The sequence below is a fragment of the Natator depressus genome, chromosome 6 (assembly GCF_965152275.1).
Source record: "Natator depressus isolate rNatDep1 chromosome 6, rNatDep2.hap1, whole genome shotgun sequence".
NCBI lineage: Eukaryota > Metazoa > Chordata > Testudines > Cheloniidae > Natator > Natator depressus.
In genome coordinates this window covers 37297352-37303595 of record NC_134239.1, presented here as the reverse complement: position 1 = coordinate 37303595, position 6244 = coordinate 37297352, and positions in this window count along the sequence as shown.

The following is a 6244-nucleotide window of genomic DNA, read 5'->3' as shown; positions in this document are numbered from 1 at the left end:
TCAGAAGGAGTCTACGCAGAATTCTTCTTCTTGTAGTGTTGGTAGGAGGTTTCCTGTGGGTCAGTGATCTGTTCAGTGGTGTGTTGAAAATATTCCTTGAGTCAGAGATGGCGAAAGTAGCCTTCCAGATCACCACAGAACTGTATCATGTGTGTGGGGGTGCTGGGGCAGAAAGAGTCCCTGAGATAGTAGGTTGTAGATCTGTCCTATCTACAACCTATCCTGAAGGACGATCCTCCACTCTCACAGGTCTTGGGGAGGCAGGCCAATCCTCGCTTACAGACAACCCCCCAACCTGAAGCAAATACCAGCAACTACACACCGCACCACAGAAACACTAACCCAGGAATCAATCCCTGTAACAAACCCCATTGCCATCTCTGTCCCCATATCTACTCTAGCAACACCATCATAGGACCCAACCACGCCATCAGGGGCTCATTCACTTGCACATCTATTAATGTTATATATGCCATCATGTACCAGCAATGCCCCCCTGCCATGTACATTGGCCAAACTGGGCAGTCTCTACGCAAAAGGATAAATGGACACACATCAGACATCAGGAATGGTAACATGCAAAAGCCAGTAGGAGAACCCTTCAATCTCCCTGGACATTCAATAACAGATTTAAAAGTAGCCATCCTTCAACAAAAAAAACCTTCAAAAACAGACTTCAAAGAGAAACTGCAGAGCTACAATTCATTTGCAAACTCAACACCATCTATTTGGGCTTGAACAGGGACTGGAGTGGCTGGCTCACTACAAAAGCAATTTTCCCCTCTTTTGGTATTGACACCTCCGCATCAATTGTTTGGAGTGGAAAACATCCACCCCGACTGAACTGGCCTTCAACATTGCTTCTCCACTTGTAAGGTAACTCCCTTCTCTTCATGTGCCAATATATATATATTTATGCCTGCATCTGTAATTTTAACTCCATGCACCTGAAGAAGTGAGTTTTTACCCACGAAATCTTATGCCCAAATAAATCTGTGTCTTTAAGGTGCCACCGGACTCCTCATTGTTTCTGTGGATACAGACTAACATGGCTACCCCTCTGATACTTCATATCCACCTAAGTTTTACTTGTTTCTCTCTCTCAACTAATCAAACAAATGGAGACCAAATATCCATAAAATAACTTGACACCATTAAATAAAAGTTTTTGGCAACCCTCTCTTCTTTTCCCCCATTCCTCTAAGGAGCCCCCTACACCTCAACAAAAAACCACAGAACTAACAAGATTCATGCTTAGCTTCACCATTGAATCACATCCGCATTCATTTGTTTGTACATTTTCTGGTTAGCTTGTAAGCCCTTTGGGACAAGGATCTTGTCTTTATACCTTTCTAACATGCCCAGCAGTGTGGGCACTATAGAAATAAAAACAACCATTATAATATAAATTTCAAGCAAACAGTTGATCTCCAAGTAGCTCATTCATAAATATGTTGTGTGCTCATCTTATATGTTAGGACCTCTAAGAACTAGCCCAACACTTAATAAATAAAAACTGTAGGTGAAAAAGGAGACCTACTGTATACAATGAAAAAAATGACCTAATTGGCAAGTTTTAATACAGAGAAAGCACCATCATAAATAAGCTCACGCGGCTTTTAGTGATATATATATATCACTTTACAGTCTACTATAAACAATAGGCCAGAGTTACACAAGTCTAGAATCAGGCCCATACCATATTTATTTAAATCTGAACTCACTGGGACAGCCTCACTTCACAAAAATCTTTCAGTGGTATTTATTTAATATAGTCTTCTGTATTTACAAATCCATATGCAGCATCTGTGTGCCAAGCCTCCTATGCCACATTTCTATGAATATTCCAGCAAGTGAATATTCCGGGCAAGAATAGCCACCAAGTGTCTGCTGCAAAGCTCATTGAAATCCATGGACGGACTCCTCACAGGGGACTTCAGATTGGGGTTCCAAAGGGCAATATTTTAAATGCATATTTGTGCAACGTGAGGTCCTAATTTGTAGTTGAGATATTCACACTAGAAACCTGACTGTAAGAGGCACCCTCATCCTGTCAGTGGATGGAAACATAGCACGTGATCTGTGTCTCCAATCAAAAATGTCTGACCTTCAAATATTGAATACCTGCCACCAACTGCTCCCAACCAGCTATGGACTTACAATTATTTGCAAGAATTATTGGGTGAATAATTGTGAATAGCTAATACATTTGAGGAGACCACATAATCTGTTCATGCACAATATGCAAAGTAAAGTTGTGGTGAATTCCACTGAATAATTTAGTCATTACAAGTTATTTGCTAAATTCTAGCCATATGAGATTTGGTTGTCATGAAAGCGATAGGGATAGTAGTCACTCTATAACAGTGTAAATATACTACCATACAAACAAGTTCCAGGCATAGTCTAAAATGCAATGGTCACAGTTCTAGAGCTTTTTAATAGTGGGAAGGCTCACTAAGGTATAAAATGGTGCCCGTTTTTAATAGAACAAGCAGCTTAATCCAGCTTTTTGGAAGTGCCTTTTGCCAAAGCCTGCCTCCCATCATCAGTTTGGGGTCCAGCATAGGATGCATTTGCAGTCTACTTTGGATATAAGTGAACAAAAATTCTGATGCCTCATTATGCAATGTGATAAACTACTGTTGTCACTTTTGCTCAGACACACCCAGCCAGCTACATCAAAGCAATCACAATGATATGCCCTGTGTTTCATAAAAAAAGAAGTGCAAACCCAAAGAGTTATTCAGACTGTATATTGTAACAATATATATCATTTCAAGCTCTGCAGTATCGCTAGATATGCCAACCTAGACAAGAGAAAACAGGAGAAAATTAGAGTTTATTCATTTAACAGCAAGCAATGCTGCAGGTCTCAATATCCCCCATCACAAAAATACATAGTAAGCCCGAATACATCCCCTCCCTCCTCCCACACACATTGCAGCAAGCTTGAATGGCTGCCATATTTTCAAGCTTCCTCTTTGCTTCCAAGCTGGAGAAGCACAAGGTGTTTGGAGGTGAGGGGGTGGGAGAAGATAACCGCCTCTAAAGGTTCAATTAGCTGAGCAACATTTAGCCACGTGGAGCCAAATCCTGCCTTCATTTACACCAATGCAACCCCACTGACTTCAGTTTGCTTGGCAGCCATTTACTGAAGTTAGTCAATTGCCTGGGCCTAAATGAGGACAGAATTTGACCCACAATTTCCAGTAAAGCTAGAGGGTGGATAAATTCTATGGAAACCTGAGAATTTAGGAGTCACAATATCAGGAACACCACGGCTCTGAGTGTCTGTCTCTGAGGCATGATCAGAGAGAATGAAAATGGCACCACAGCAGAAGGAAAGTGAGAGCTCAAACCTGCCAAAAACTCTCCTGACCTTTTAGAGGCAGCTTCTGTCCATCTGTCATCTGAGGAGATGGGACCATCCATCAGTTCAGAACTGAAGAAGCGAAGGTGGAGCGGAGAGAAGACGAGGTGCTGCCTAAGCCAGCTCTCCCCACCTTGCTTACATTCAGGGTTCAGATTCCATGCGTTAGTACCACTGCGGTCAGTACAACTACTTGCAGAAGAAGATACAATCAAATGAACAGGTGGCAGAGTTAGATCATTAGTAACTACAGATTTGGGTCACTACACTTTTAAAGAAAGCACAGACATCCCATATTCCTTATCAAGAGAGAGAATCCTTTTCTATCAAGCTTGAAGGGAGTTGTTATAGTTTGTGTCTCACGTTCACAGAATTTGGGGCATGCACTAGGATGGAAAATTTAACACCATATAACTCAGGTGTGCTTTTTTAACAATAAAACATGTAATGCAAGCTACGGGGAATTTAAATTGCAGTGGTTTTTTTTTTTAAATGTACCTGTGATTACCAGTATATGGAGTGAGATACTGATATACTTTCCTCTCCTCATGAAAGATTTTTCGAAACACTTATTTCACCCAGAACATGGGGAGGGTGAGAGATTATTACAGAAATGACACAGGGGCGTTAAAGAGTGAAACCATTTTAATTTTTCAAATACAAACCTCCTCACATGTAGTAAATTTAGACATAGACATATGGTCCACCACATCACATTTTACTCAGCAATAAGAGTGCCAAAGATTTGAAGTCAACAAATCCCTTATAAGCTAGTAAGCCAATTTACAGGAAAGGCAGAGTGATGGCAAAGAACATTCATAATTAAACATGAACCTTTGTGTTTAAATGTATTTCTGGAGTTCGAGCTAAACATATCATGTTGGCCTATGATCAGTGTATGTGGATTCTCTTTCCTCCCAACCCCTACACTTCTGTGAAGACTGTTTATACGCTTCACTCGTTACTCTTTTCTAAAACATCTCCAGGGAATATGTTAGAGCTGATCTTGTGAGGTACTCAGGTTCAGTGGGGGAATAGCACCAGGCAGGAGCATTCCCTCTGACATTTGAGGGATTACAATTAATCACAGGAGACCAGCTATTTTGTGCACCATGCATATTACAACTAAGTCAGCATACAGAAAAATGCTGACTATCCCTTTTATGGCCTTACCCTGTAAGGTGCCAAGTGCCCTCAAGTCCTGTTGTGTCAAATACCCTCAAACCCTAGTTGTTCAGAGCTAAAAGGAAAGTGTAGCACCTAGTACATTTCTAGACCTGTGTGTTGTACTTTCCAACAGCACAACAGGCATCTGCTGTAAACTGAAGTTCCAGGATCAGTGTATAAATTAGCACTGACCTGATTACTTGTAATTCAGGCATCCTACTTTGGATGAGGAAGTTATGCTTTGTGAAAGGAGGATTGCAACGTCCTCATCACAACAAGACATATATATATTTCTACACTCATCCCTTTTCTACACACTCCTTTTTGCTGTGGCAGTAACACAAATTAAAATGAATGGTCTCTTTTAATTGTAAAAGGTGAACTGCAAAACAAAACCGAAGATTGATGTAATTCTGGACTTTGGGGGTGAATTCCTTGTCTATGCAAGGCACTGAGCTAAGTAATATGCTATAACTTTTTAAAATTCCTGTGAAGTTATGGGCACCTCCTGGTATGCTACAGATTTCCCAGAATGCATCATTCTGTGACTTCACTGGGTTGCATAAAACTTCTGGTATCAGTAATGCCAGAAGGAAAAAAAAAATCTAGGAAATCCTTGGCAAAGCAGGAAGTGCCAGTGGATTTCAAAGGAGAAAAATTAACTTTAAAAATGTTTATTTCTGTGCTTAATTCCCCGCCGCCCCCAGCATTCAAAACACAGATAAGTCTGCACTGAAAACTGGGATTTATTTAATTTTGGTCTTCGCTATATATGTGGTTCATCTTCAATAGTAAATACCATGAATCCATCTTAAACAAGAGAGACAATTTAAGAAGATGACTCACAAAGATCAGGGTTACAAGCATATAACAGATAAAAAGATGCTAGAGGATAGATTCTGAACGTATGCAGGGATTCTGCTATTCCTCTCCCACTGACTAATGGAAGTAATGTAACTAAATTCCTGTGCAGCATGTTAGAAATGTATCCCTATGTGTAATATCTTCAGATATTGTTTATGTCTTACTTTATATTTTGTTCCTATTGTATACCTTAATGATATAATCCTCTGTTCTACTATGCATGGCTTTACCAGTGTGGTGTTATTGTAGATCTCATAGCTGCCATCCAAAGCAGAGACAGAATTCACCAGACTATGTAAATTATTATTAGATATTGGTACTTCCTGTAAACAGATACATATACAAATAAATATAAATAGATAAATACTGTAGAACAATAGTATTCTTATCTCACCCCTACAGAGGTATATTGATAATCCATGGATGATGATAAAATCTGGATTTTATCTTTAAAAAGATGTATTATACGAAATTTCAGTGTAACAGAAGAACTAAGGTAGATTATAAATTATTTTTAACAAAATCCAGTGTGAAGTGGGGTTTTATTAGCCTAAAGCTTTTACACTTACATTTAGAAGTGTTTCCTTTGCCTCTGCTGAACTGTAGGCAGAAACAGCATTTAAGCACCTTTCATTTAGTAATGAGAAAAGTAAACCCTTCCAGTCAGAACATGAGGTAAAACAATATTCAAAAACAGTCCTCCAGTTTCTCCACGTCTTTCATACTGACTTTTCAGACTATCCTACATACAACTGGGAGAAACAATCAATTGTAAATTACAAAATCATCTCAGATTTAGAAGCCTGCTCACAGTAAATTGAAAACATAGCCTTGGAAAAT